This window comes from Nuphar pumila, chromosome 9 (genome assembly GCF_984573655.1).
Source record: "Nuphar pumila chromosome 9, dmNupPumi1.hap1.1, whole genome shotgun sequence".
NCBI classification, from domain to species: Eukaryota; Viridiplantae; Streptophyta; class Magnoliopsida; order Nymphaeales; family Nymphaeaceae; genus Nuphar; species Nuphar pumila.
This window is the reverse complement of record NC_143257.1, coordinates 67,107,398-67,122,957: the sequence shown is the minus strand read 5'-3', so window position 1 is coordinate 67,122,957 and position 15,560 is coordinate 67,107,398.

Genomic DNA, 15,560 nt, shown 5'->3' with positions numbered 1-15,560 from the left:
ATGGTGGCTGCCGACTGCTATGGTGAGGATGGTGGCTGAAGACGGCTACCGCCCAAGTGAGGAAGATGATCAGAGCAAGGGCTGGAGATGTTACCACATTTGATAGGGCTGTGAAGGAGAGGGCTGGTGATGCTTCCAGGTGGAGGAGCTGCTATAAGAGGGAGTTGCTGAAGCTTGGTGAAGCTGCATCCGTGTGAGAGGAGAGGGTTTGAGAGAATAAGAGAGAGAGGTGGGTTCTAAAAGCTCCAGCCATGAGCTCTTTTTTTTTAGAATGAGAGAGGAGAATTCGGGTGTGAATGTCAATGGGAGAGGAGGAAAGTAGCCACCGTATGTGGTCCTTGTGATTTGGAAAGAAGAGAGGTATTAAGAAGAGAGGGGGGAAAGAAAGGGGAGAAGAAGAAAGGAAAGAAGAAGGGAAAAGAAAAGGAAAGAAAGGAAGAAGAAAAGAAAGAAAGAAAGAAATGGGAAGAAGAAAAGAAAAAGAAAGGAAAGGAAAGAAAAGAAGAAACTGATTTTATGTTTATTTTATTTCATTCAAACCCCAAATCCAAAGTTTTTACCAAAATATTTTCTGAAAACCCTGATTTCAAGGCCATAGTCTTGCTATCAAAGGCATTTTGGTCATTTGACCTCATTTTCGAAATTCCTAACTTGAATTTTCTTATTTTCAATCATATCATATCATCTTGTGTTTGATTTATTTTCATTTGAATTTTGAAATCTCCTTTTACAAGATATTTCTCTGAAAAACCCTGATTTCAAGGCCATAGTCTTGCTATCAGGGGCATTTTGGTCATTTGGACCCCAATTTCGAATCTTCAAATCTCATCTTCATATTTCTAATGCAATTTCATCATTTATGTTTATATCATGGAGGTATGAATTGGGTTTATATTTGGATAATATCTGATAATTTCTCAATATTTTCGGATAAATCCAAATAAACCTATATTTTTGTGTTAGCTTATTTTCTAGTTTTGCAAGAACATTCAAGAAAAAGATTTTTCTTTATTTTACTTTATTCAATTCAATGTAATATCAAAGTTGTAATATTTGGAATAAGATTTACATTCTTTGCTTAGAATAGGACTGCATTGCATATAGTTTAATTCTGCAAATTTTAATATCTGATGTATGCCAATTCATGCATTTTTTTAAATTCATCATGGTTGACACAAATGGCACATGCAAAAGCTCTTAGGGAGTTGACAAACTCGGTGGAATTCATATTCATGGCCATAGTCAGAATATGAATGAGACCCAAATTTGTAATCTTCGTATTAGCCATATTTAGCCTACACTCTTAGGCTAACTTAAAAATTTACTGCATTTCTCAGAAATATAAAAAGATTTTCTCAATTCTTCAAAACAATGTCTTTCAAATCCACATTCATTCATTTCATTCAATTTGCAAATTCCAATTCTAGTTCAGAGAAATCAATTTTCTCAAAATTTTCTAAGTCTTACTTAGAAATTGATTTTCTCAAAACTCTGAGCTTTTAAATGGTATTTCAAGTATTTCTCAAGTTCAAATCACGATTTTCCAAGTCATAATATCTTCAATTTCAAAGTTTGAATTCAGAGAAACCTTGTTTTCCAAAGTTATTTAAAATTCTTCAGAAATCGATTGTCACAAAACACTTGTATTTCTTCATAAATCGATTTTCATTTTCTTGAGAAACATTCTCTCAACAAGGCTCGCGATTTTCAAAGTGTTACCTTTATCAAGAATTTTCCAAGTATTCTCTAAAATTCTGAAGCATACATCATGTTTTCAAACCTACAATTTCAGAAATTCATAGCACATGCCTGATTCTTTGTGCATTTGAGAAATAGTACATGATTTAGACAAGTTAAGTAAAGCAAAGCATTGGATTGATCCTTGGTTCGATTACCTCTGGTAAAGGTGTCAGGCACGGTTGAACCTCGTACCGACAGGCGAGTTTCATTCTTCAGAATTATCTCGTATTTTAAAACAGAGGCGAGTTATTTTCAAAATCTTTTTCAAAGGTCAGTTTGACTTGCAAAAGTAAAATTTTACGATGATAACGGACCCCCATTGTATGATTTGATGCATGTCAAATCTTACAATTCTTTCTAAATGCTTATTTATTTGGAGCTTTTCCCCCAACCTTAGCAGTATCAGCTGAATGCTTATTGTTTGCATTGACTTCTTCCTTGGTGTTCTTCTGGGCAAGCTTCAGTTGTATAAGTGACAAGGTGGTAGCAGACTTAAATAATTTTTTTTTGTGGTTTTCGTGGTTAGTAGTGTTTAAAGCAAGAAAGTAGGGTGTAAGAACTTGACTTTTGGGTTCTTGTCATCCATAAAGTAGATATTGGTTCAGTCTTTTGATTTGAGAGACGAAAGCTTCAGTAGTGGTCTTAGCATCTTGTAGTAATGTAACTTGCATTGCAGTTATAGGGCTGCAGATGGTTTCCGAATTCCTGTAGTTCTTAGTTCCGTGTTGCTGCTTCTTTTTCGATCCTTGCATCAATTTACTGAAAAGTGATTAGCCACCACTGTGAAGAACATATTGCTATAACCTCTAACCATGGAGGAAACCTTTGTGTCATTCCATGGAATTAAGAATGACCTGAAAGGAAGGCTAATGTGCTATAAGCAAGACTAGACTGGTGGTTTGACTGCTGGTTTGAAGATTCTTGCTCCCACTACTTGCTAATGAGCTTGTTCAGTTAGGCAACTGCAACAGTGCCAAATACAACAACATATGGTTCACCATTGTCTCATATTCGATTCAGTAATTTCTTTATTTGCATCCACAGTATATCACACAACCATGCTACTGTGTGTTGTAGGTCACTCGATTACACTGTTGTGCGCTATAGATCGTTTAATTACATTGTTACCTATCATTTACATAGTAATCATCTGAATGTCATTAGCTACCTGCACACTCACAACATTCCCATGATGCTACAACTTGAATACATTCACAGCATTCCTATGATCCAATGTAGCTTCATATGCATTCATAGCATTCTCATGTTCTGCTATAAGTTTCATCATATGCATTCTTCCATTAGCATAAGCATCACACTTAGGTAGATGCATATACATTTCACATTTAGCATAAGCATCACACTTAGGTAGATGCATATGTATTTCTCATTTAGCATAGGCATCATACTTAGGTAGATGCATATGCATGTTTTTTTCATTAGGATAAGCATCATACTTAGGTAGATGCAGGTGCATTCCTTCATTTAGCATAGGCATTGCACTTAGGTAAATGCATATGCATTTCTTCGTTAAGATAAGCATTGTATTTAGGCAAATGTATATGTTGAGAAACTATGTTTTGATGATACATAATAAATATGATATGCTGTCATGATAAATAAATATGATACATGATAAATATATGATATTCTTTCATGCAATATGATATGCCTTCATGAATATGTTATATTATGACTGAATATGATGTGTCATGCATTTAACGAGTATTTGATGCAAGGTTATTTCACCTAAGAAGAATGGAGACAACCTGATCAAGTACACCTATTTGATGCAATCATACTACTCTGAAGAAAAAACTTGATGGGGCCATACATTCATAAAGATTATCCAAGAAGATCGGCTACTTCAAGATGAAGACTTTTTTCTTCTTTAGAGTCATATGTAACAGAACCTTCAGAAGCATGCATATTTCATATTACACTATATGATTTAATTTATTTACAAAAGGCTAAGCTTTCATAAAAGGATACATTATTTCAAAAACACCTTTTTGAAACAAATCATTGTACTTCCTACAAGCATTTATGAAAAAGACATTTTGACAAGATATAATAGCTCATGATTTTAAAAGCATTAATTGTACCTTCTAACAAGCATTTATGAAAAAGACAACTTGAAAAGATAAAAAAGCTAATGATTTCAAAAGCTTTTATGAAAGAAAAAGACAAAATGTATTAACTCATAATACATAATCGTTCATCTTGAATTGACGATTTGAGAAAAACAAATATTATTTTATACGCAACCACTTATTGTTTAACACAACAATTAAGTTAGGAAATGACCATTTATTTATTTAATACTAAAATTCACACTCAAGAATGTTGACTTATATTTAAAGTCATTAATTTTTTTGTAAGCATTAAATGGCACTTCAAAAAAGCATTTGAGAAATGACCTTTTTTTAATGCTAAATACACACCCAAGAATGTCGACTTATATTTAAAGCCATCATTCTTTCTGTAAACATTAAATGCCACCTCAAAAAGCATTTGAGAAATTACCATTTATAAATAAAGTACTTAACAAGCATTTATTGTACCTACATACATTTAACCAAAGAAGTGACGATTTGTAAGAAAACTATTAATATACTACAAATCATTAAATTGAGTAATGACAAAATTACATTATAAATTACACTTCAACGTTCAATGTACTACAAAGCATTTATTTTGAGAAAAGACCCATTACAAATTAAAGCTCATTTTTAATTACAAACAACGTATAGTGTACCTCAAATATTAAATTTATGGAATGACAACTTTTTGAAAAAGTAATATAGTACACATATCATTTCACACACTCTTTCATAAAAATATGTTTTGAGATGACCTGACACCTCACATCTCAAAAGGACAATCATTTCAAAAAGCAACGACTAATTTTAAAAACCTATATATACAAACAAAATAATATTTCAAAAGACACATGTGAGCTTTCAAAGAGAAAAACTCCTACTCGATATACTGAAAAAGCGCTTACAAAAAGAAAGAGAAAAGAAAGAGAAAAAGACAAGAAAAGAGCTTTGACAAAAGAATCAACTGTGTGAAAAAGAAAAGAACATTTTGTTCCTCTGAGAGATTATTCTACCCATTTTTTAAAGAGAGAACATTCTGAGAATCTTCATACGTGCATTCATACTCTGCATATCATTCTGAAGGTTCTTTAGGAAAGTGTTATAACTTTCTGTTATCTATTGTATCCCTTCTCTGTTGATATAAGTAGACCTCTGTGAAAGAGGGTGTTTTCCTTCTCAGTTGAGAGAAGTAGACCTCTGAGGAAGAGGGTGTTTTCCTTCTCTGTTAAGAGATGTAGACCTCTGAGGAAGAGGGTGTTTTCCTTCTCTGTTGAGAGAAGTAAACCTCTGAGAAAGAGGGTGTTGTACTATTTATCCCGTAACACAGATTTTATAGTGAAAGACTCAAGTGTTTTATTTGGGGACTGGATGTAGGTCAATAACTCGACCAAACCAGTATAAATCCTATGTTTATTGTGTTGTGCCTTATTGTCTTTAATTTTATTTTATCGATCTATATCGTATTTCACTATTCACCGCCCTCTAGTGGAATTTTATTTGATATCAGAGCAAGTTTTGCTGGTTTTGACATAACAAGTCTTCCAGCATAAATGGCATCAACCTCTTATGCTCGTGACATCGAAGGTCAACACGCATCTCGCCCTCCTTTCTTCAATGGCACCAACTATGGATATTAGAAATGCAGGATGACCATATTCCTAAAATCTATAGACTTTGTTGTATAAAAAATTATTGAAAGTCCATATACGTCCCCATCTTCAGACTATAGCTTATGGTCTGATGAAGAAAAGAAGATGGCAAACCTAAATGCAAAGGCTATGAATGCTTTGTATTGCGTCATTGATCAAAATGAATTTAATAGAATAGCAGTCTGTGAATCTGCATATGATATTTGACACTCTCTAGAGGTTATCCATGAAGGAACTAACAAAGTAAAAGAAGCTAAGATCCTATCTCTGGTTCGAAAATATGAGCTATTCAAAATGAATAAATATGAGCCCATCACAGAGATGTTTACCAGATTCACCAACATCACCAATGATCTTAAATCTCTAAGAGAAACCTATTCTCAGACCAATAAGATGAAAAAGATCTTGAGATCACTTACAACTGACTGGGAGAAAAAGACCACAACTATTGAAGAAGCCCAAGATTTATCCAAGCTTACTCTGGATGAATTAATAGGGAATCTCATGGCATATGAAGTTCATATGAAAAAAAGAAGGGAAGTTGAACAACCTACGAAGAAAAATCTAGCCTTTCTAGCCATTTCTGAGAATGAGGACTCAGAAAAGGAATCTGAAATTGCGCTGCTTACTCAGAAATTTCAGCGCTTTATGAGAAAGAACAAGCTATCAAATAAGTACAAGGAAAAGAAAGACTCTAAGGAAGACACCATGTGCTATCAATGCAATAAGCCAGGTCACGTAAGACGTGACTGTCCTCTTCTGAAAAGAAAATCCAAAATTGAGGAACCAAAGAAAAGGTTCTTCAAGAAAAACGCTCTACTTGCTTAATGGGATGATTCAGAACCATCTACCAGTGAAGAGTCAAGTGACGATGAAGCTGAGACTAAAAATATGTGCTTCATGACAGAAGAAAGCTCTGTAAGTGAATCTTCTGATTTTTCTTTTAAAGAACTTCTAAATGCATTTCAAGAACTTTTTGAAGAATCTAGGAAAATGATTCTCAAAAACAAAATTTTAAAATCCAAGAATTTAGAGCTTTCCAAGAAAAATGAAAAACTCAGTATTAAAAACTCTGAGTTGAAAAAGAAAAATTTTATTCTTACTTATGAAATCAGTTCTACTAGTTCCCAGACTAAAAATCTTCAAGTAGAAATTTCAGAATTAAAAAGCAAAACTGAAAACCTTATGAAAACGGTTTTCAAGTTTACCAAAGGGAAAGAGAACCTGGAAAAATTTCTATCCTCTCAAAAATTCTCTTTTTACAAGAATGGTATTGGTTACTCTCAACTAAATAGACCTTCTTGTATGAATCAAAAGACTGCATTTGTCAAAGGTTCTACTGAACCTATGCAGGAGTGTTACAATTTCAATGTTAATACCATGTACTCCTCTAGGTCTGTAGACAAACCCAAATCAAAAATGGATATGGGTTCCAAAGTCTAACAAAAAGGGACCCGATCGGGTACCAAAAAGAAGTTTTACTTGATCTATTGCAGACACTGAAAATGAAGAACAGATGGATTCTAGATAGTGGATGTTCAAAGCATATGACAGGACATCCTGATCTTTTTGTTGTTCTTTATCATAAAGAAGGAGGAACTATCACCTTTGGAGATAACAACAAAGGATTAATAATTGAGATTGGTAACATCGATAAACCTCTTATTAAAGACGTTCTCCTTGTTAAAGGTTTAAAACATAATCTCTTAAGTATACGCCATGTGTGACACAGGATATAATGTTAGCTTTAAACATGATGCATGCCTCATAGCAGACACCAACGAAAATATTATTTTGAAAGGTATAAGAAAAAATAATATATATGAATTACATCTATAGAATATTACTGAACACTGTCTTATGGCTAATAATGACTCAAAATTTATGGCATATAAGAATGGGACATGTTAACTCTAAATATATGTCTAAATTAGCTAAAAACAACTTGGTACGTGGGTTACCTAAAATATCATTTTAAAAGAACTATTTTTGTGATGCTTGTCAATTAGAAAAATTATCAAAATCATCTTTCAAATCAAAAAATATTGTGTCAAGTAAAAGACCTTTAAAGCTTCTTCACCTGGATCTTTTTTGTCCTTCTAGGGTAGCTAGTCTAAATCATAATAAATATGCCTTTGTCATTGTTGATGATTACTCAAGATTCACTTGGGTAATATTTTTGAAATATAAAAGTGATACGTTTTGTGAATTTGAAATTTTATGTAAAAAATTACAAAATGAAAAATCTTCTACAATTGTTAAAATTCGTAGTGACCATGGAGGAGAATTTGATAATGATCTTTTTGTAAATTTTTGTAACTTGCATGGTATCTCTCAGAAGTTTGCCTTTCCTAGAGTTGCACCTTAAATTAGTGTAGTAGAAAGAAAGAATAGAACCCTTCAAGAATCTGCTAGAACTATGCTCTAACATAATAATCTTGCTAAATATTTTTGGGCTGAAGCTGTTAACACTGCATGCTATATCTCAAATAGAGTTCTTATCAGGCCCTTATTGAATAAAACTTCTTATGAACTATTCTATGACATAACTCCAAGAATAGACTACTTCAAAGTCTTTGGGTGTAAATGCTTTATCCTAAACACAAAAGATAGCCTTGATAAATTTGATGCTAAATCTGTTGAAGGCATATTCTTAGGTTATTCAAGTCATAGTAAAGCATACAGAGTTTTTAATAAGAGTACTAATACTATTGAAAAATCTATGCATGTCAGTTTTTATGAATCTGTTGATCAATCTGTTCATAAGCAGACTAATAATGATGATCTTGAAAGTATAGATTTTTTCTTAGATAACACAGCTAAATCTAATGAAGATGATCATCAACGAACATTTGCTGAAATCAGAGATCATCCTCAAAAGCAGATTTTGGGAGACCTGACCATGGGGGTTCAAACTAGAGCTCAGCTGGAACGTATTGCAAATATGGCTTTCATTTCTCAGCTTGAACCTAAGAAGATTGATGAAGCCATCATTGACGAGTTTTGGATGCTAGCCATGACTGAAGAACTTAATCAGTTCCAAAGAAATGATGTGTGAGATTTTGTACCAAAACCAAAAGATCATCAAATCAATGGGACAAGATGAATCTTCATAAACAAGCTGGATGAAACATGTAATGTTATACGAAACAAGGCAAGGCTAGTGGCTCAAGGATACAATCAGGAGGAAGGTATTGATTTTGATGAAACATTTGCTCCTGTTGCTAGACTTGAATCTATAAGAATGTTTTTGGCATATGCAAGCTATATGGTTTCAAACTATAGCAAATGGATGTTAAAAGTGCTTTTTTAAATGGTTTTATAAATGAAGAATTTTATGTAAAACAACCTTCAGGTTTTGAAAATGAACAATTTCTTGATCATGTTTTTAAATTAAAACATGCTTTATATAGTTTAAAACAAGCACCTCGTGCTTGGTATGATAGACTTAAAAACTTTTCTATTAAAAACTGAATTTTCTGTAGGCAAAGCAGACTCAACTTTATTTGTAAAAATAGTGGATGATCATACCTTAATCGTTCAAATATATGTGGACGATATCATGTTTGGATCTACTAACAATGGTCTTTGTAAAGACTTTTCTAAGTCTATGCAGAAAGAATTTGAAATGAGTATGGTCGGAGAACTCACCTACTTTCTTGGATTGCATATTAAGCAAACTAAGGATGGAGTCTTCATCAATCTGTCTAAATATGCTCATGAACTTCTGAAGAGGTTCAACATGAACTCAACTGCTTCAAAGAATACCCCTATGAGCACAACCACTGTATTGGACAAAGATGAAGATGGTAAGACTGTGGATACAGAGTTATTTAGAGGTATGATAGGATCACTACTATATTTAACTGCTAGCCGTCCAGATATCATTTTCAGTGTTTGCTTGTGTGCTAGATTTCAATCAAATCCAAAGGAATCACATCTTAAAGCTGTAAAAAGAATAATGAGATATCTAAAAGGAACAATTGATTTTGGGTTATTTTATTCAAAATCATCTACATTTGATTTAATCTCATACAATGATGCTGATTTTGCTAGTAGTAAATATGACAGAAAAAGCACAAGTGGAACATGTCATATGCTAGGGCACTCACTAGTTTTATGGTTCAGTAAGAAACAAAATTGCGTATTATTATCAACTACTGAAGCTGAATATATAGTTGCAAGCCTAGCATGTACACAAGTCATCTAGATGAAACATACATTAAAAGACTTTGGTTTAAAATTTGAAAATACAACTTTTTTGTGTGATAATACAAGTGCTATCAATTTATCTAAAAATCCTATTCTTCAGTCACGTACAAAGCACATTCAAATTCGACACCACTTTTTAAGAGAACAAGTCTTAAATAACATAATCAAACTTGAATTTATACCTACTAATAAACAATTAGCAGATATTTTCACTAAACCTTTAAAAAATGAAGACTTTATACGAATTAGAAGAGAATTAGGAATCTGTAAACTAAGTGACTTATAATTAATCACACTTATTTGTAGTTTTACTTAGATAAAACTTTGCAATATCTTATGATTTTTTAGTTTATCATTTATATATTTTAAGTTTTTTTTTTCGAATCTGATACCGTCTTGTCGATTCATATTTTTTTATCTTTCATCTATTCTTATCATTGTTTTTATCTCTCGAATATATTTTTTTTCTTTTCTTGTCTCATCATCTCTTTTACCACTTTTCAAAGTAAAAAAGAGTCATTCGCATATTCACGTACACTCATAAAAACCACAAGTTTTTTATACAAGACAAATACTTTGTCACTCATTTCTTTCAAAAATGTCATATCTTTCAAAGTACACATCACATGATAACCTATATCCTTTCATGCCTATCCATAAAAACCTCTTTTACATTAAATAAGCAATCATAACATTCTCTCATAACTCTCTCTTGTCTCTTTCTCAAAGCCTCCCTTACGAAAATTGAATTTATCTTCTTTAAGTAAAATCATTTTTTATATATATACCAACTTGTTGTTTGTCTTATTAGGCCATTATTCAACTTTCTATTTCACATGGTATCACTTTATAACATTCTTACTTCCATCTCTTCTCATGATATCTTTTATTTTCCTCATTCCAAGAATCTTCATGTCTCATCACCTCTATAATCGGATTCTTTAAAATCCGTGGGTCATTATTTATCATCGTGCAACACACTTCTTTGTTTCTATTCATCCCTTCTATCTTGTCCATCCTTTTTCAATCACACATAATAATCATGCTCCAAAAGAGCACACCATTCTCAAACCATGACTACTCTCTCAATTCAATGAACTCTCCTATATCAAGGTTTCCTTATAATAAAAAATAATTTTTGAAACTATGTTTTTTTTGTCATCTAACATAATATAATAAATTTTCATCCACACACTCTTCTAAAGAGTGATTTGATCTCTCATTCATGAGTGCCTTAAGATATACTATTCACTCTCAATAAATAGACATTCACGAATAATTCACTAAGCTAAAATCCAAATTTTATTCACTTCAATTGTCATTCACAAAGCATCAAATTGTTATTAAAATAAACTTCATCCTTCTATTTAATAAACTGATTCACTCCTCACGAATTCATCACCTATTCGAAAACTTCTATCAACTTACATCCTTTCCAAGTTCATTTCTTATTTTTTTTCAGGTTATGCGCCATGGCCTCCTCTTCCAAATCCTTCTCTGATGATGTCAACATGATTGAATCTTCAGAATTGAGATATCCAGATCTCATTCACAACTACAATTACGTAAGCTCTCTTCTAATCCAAACTGGTAGGTTAGTACACTTCCAAGACTTCACCTCCCTTGATCTTGAAACTTCCCTACAAGACTTTGTTCCAATTTTAGGATCATCAAACACTAAGTCTTATTATCCCCATCTCATCAAGATTTTTTATACCAACCTCTCGGTAAACCATGACCAAACGACTGTCACCACCATGGTTCGTGGTAAATCATTTTCTTTGACATTCATTCCTTAGGATGCATTCTGAACCTTTCATCTTATGACATCGATCTCTCAAATATAGTACCCATCGATCGTACTGTATTTAAAAAGGTGCTTCACTCCACACGATCCACCCACTTTTCGTGGCATATGAGCAATCTGAAACTTCATGCTCAGCTTATGTCACAAATCCTATCCCACAATGTCTTTCCCAAACAACCGTCCAAGGGATTCGTGCCAAACGAAATCTCTCTTTTAATCTATGCGATTTTTTGTTTCTTCCCCATCAACAGGTCGAGCATCATATTCAACAACATGATCAATTTTCGTGTCTTTCGTTCACTTCCATTTGGATGTTTTATCACTCCTATTCTTAAGTACTTCAATATGCCACTTCACAATGACGTCGTCTCCTATTCTACACATGCATTTGATGATACCTACTTCTCCGAAGAAGGGTCACCCCCACAACATACTGACGATGAAGGCTCTGGTGAGGCAGATCTTGCTCCGACATCTGAACTAGATATATTTTCTGCTCTTGTAGATGTCCAGAACACACAGGATCTCCTGCTGAAGAATCAAGCCTCTTTGCAACAATCCTTTCACTCACTGAAGATTGGCCAAGATGCTCTCCTTTGTAAATTTCATCCCTCGTCTAATTCCGAATGAACTTTTTTTTGGTCTGTAATAATAACTTTCCTACTCTGATCCCTCCTTTTTGTCAATGACAAAGGAGGAGAAAAACCTATCTCTCCTATGTTGGAAAAATTCAATTTCTTGAACTTAAACTTTTACTTAAGTTTTTATATACTATCGTCTTATGCATTTTTTTTATGTATGATATCATATTAAAATTATCATTATGCATATGGATTATAGACAGAGGGAGCATATATTTCATCATCAAAATGGGGGAGAATGTTGAGAAACTATGTTTTGATGATACATAATAAATATGATATGCTGTCATGATAAATAAATATGATACATGATAAATATATGATATGCTTTCATGCAATATAATAAATATGATATGCCTTCATGAATATGTTATATTATGACTGGATATGATGTGTCATGCATTTAACGAGTATTTGATGCAAGGTTATTTCACCTAAGAAGAATGGAGACAACCTGATCAAGTATAACTATTTGATGCAATCATACTACTCTGAAGAAAAAGCTTGATGAGGCCATACATTCATAAAGATTATTCAAGAAGATCGGGTACTTCAAGATGAAGACTTTTTTCTTCTTTAGAGTCATATGTAACAGAACCTTCAGAAGCATGCATATTTCATATTACACTATATGCTTTAATTTATTTACAAAAAGCTAAGCTTTCATAAAAGGATACATTATTTCAAAAACACCTTTTTGAAACAAATCATTGTACTTCCTACAAGCATTTATGAAAAAGACATTTTGACAAGATTTAATAGCTCATGATTTTAAAAGCATTAATTGTACCTTCTAACAAGCATTTATGAAAAAGACAACTTGAAAAGATATAAAAGCTAATGATTTCAAAAGCTTTTATGAAAGAAAAAGACAAAATGTATTAACTCATAATACACAATCGTTCATCTTGAATTGACGATTTGAGAAAAACAAATATTATTTTATACACAACCACTTATTGTTTAACACGACAATTAAGTTAGGAAATGACCATTTATTTATTTAATACTAAAATCCACACTCAAGAATGTCGACTTATATTTAAAGTCATCAATTTTTTTGTAAGCATTAAATGGCACTTCAAAAAAGCATTGAGAAATGACCTTTTTTTAATGCTAAATACACACCCAAGAATGTCGACTTATATTTAAAGCCATCATTCTTTTTGTAAACAATAAATGCCACCTCAAAAAGCATTTGAGAAATGACCATTTATAAATAAAGTACTTAACAAGCATTTATTGTACCTACATACATTTAACCAAAGAAGTGACGATTTGTAAGAAAACTATTAATATACTACAAATAATTAAATTAAGTAAGGACAAAATTACATTATAAATTACACCTCAACGTTCAATGTACTACAAAGCATTTATTTTGAGAAAAGACCCATTACAAATTAAATCTCATTTTTAATTACAAACAACGTATAGTGTACCTCAAATATTAAATTTATGGAATGACGACTTTTTGAAAAAGTAATATAGTACACATATCATTTCACACACTCTTTCATAAAAATATGTTTTGAGATGACCTGACACCTCACATCTCAAAAGAACAATCATTTCAAAAAGCAATGATTAATTTTAAAAACCTATATATATATATATACAAACAAAATAATATTTCAAAAGACACATGTGAGCTTTCAAAGAGAAAAACTCCTACTCAATATACTGAAAAAGTGCTTAGAAAAAGAAAAAGAAAAGAAAGAGAAAGGAATGAGAAAAGACAAGAAAAGCTCTTTGACAAAAGAATCAACAGTGTGTGAAAAAGAAAAGAACATTCTGTTCCTCTGAGAGATTATTCTACCCATTTTTCAAATAGAGAACATTTTGAGAATCTTCATACGTGCATTCATACTCTACATATCATTCTGAACATTCTTTAGGAAAGTGTTGTAACTTTTTGTTATCTACTGTATCCCTTCTCTGTTGAAAGAAGTAGACCTCTGTGAAAGAGGGTGTTTCCCTTCTCTGTTGCGAGAAGTAGACCTCTGTGAAAGAGGGTGTTTTCCTTCTCTGTTGAGAGAAGTAGACCTCTGAGGAAGAGGGTGTTTTCCTTCTCTGTTAAGAGAAGTAGATCTCTGAGGAAGAGGTTGTTGTATTATTTATCCCGTAACACGGATTTTATAGTGAAAGGCTCAAGTGTTTTACTTGGGGACTGGATGTAGGTCAGTAACTCGACCGAACCAGTATAAATCTTGTATTTATTATGTGGTGTCTTATTGTCTTTAATTTTATTTTATCAATCTATATCGTATTTCACTATTCACTCCCCCTCTAGTGGAATTTCATTTGGTATCAGAGCAGGTTTTGCTGGTTTTGACATAACAAGTCTTCCAGCACAAATGACATCAACCTCTTATGCTCATGACATCGAAGGTCAACACACATCTCGCCCTCCTTTCTTCAATGGCACCAACTATGGATATTGGAAATGCAGGATGGCCATATTCCTAAAATCTATAGACTTTGCTGTATGGAAAATTATTGAAAGTCCATACACGTCCCCATCTTCAGACTATAGATTATGGTCTGATGAAGAAAAGAAGATGGCAAACCTAAATGCAAAGGCTATGAATGCTTTGTATTGCACCATTGATCAAAATGAATTTAACAGAATAACAGTCCGTGAATCTGCATATGATATTTGGCACTCTCTAGAGGTCATCCATGAAGGAGCTAACAGAGTAAAAGAAGTTAAGATCTTATCTCTGGTTCGAAAATATGAGCTATTCAAAATAAATAAAGATGAGCTCATCACAGAGATGTTTACCAGATTCACCATCACCAATGATCTTAAATCTCTGAGAGAAACCTATTCCCAGACCGATAAGGTGAAAAAGATCTTGAGATCACTTACAACTGACTAGGAGAAAAAGACCACAGCTATTGAAGAAGCCCAAGATATATCCAAGCTTACTCTGGATGACTTAATAGGGAATCTCATGGCCTATGAAGTTCATATGAAAGAAAGAAGGGAAGAGGAACAACCTACAAAGAAAAATCTAGCCTTCCTAGCCATTTTTTAGAATGATGACTCAGAAAAGGAATCTGAAATTGTGCTGCTTACTCGAAAATTTCAGTGCTTTATGAGAAAGAACAAGCTATCAAATAAGCACAAGGAAAAGAAAGACTCTAAGGAAGACACCATGTGCTATCAATGCAATAAGCCAGGTCACGTAAGACGTGACTGTCCTCTTCTGAAAAGAAAATCCAAAATTGAGGACCCAAAGAAAAGGTTCTTCAAGAAAAAGGCTCTACATGCTCAATGGGATGATTTAGAACCATCTCCCAATGAAGAGTAAAGTGACGATGAAGCCGAAACTACAAAGATGTGCTTTATGACAGAAGAAAGCTCAGTAAGTGAGTCTTCTGAATTTTCTTTTGAAGAACTTCT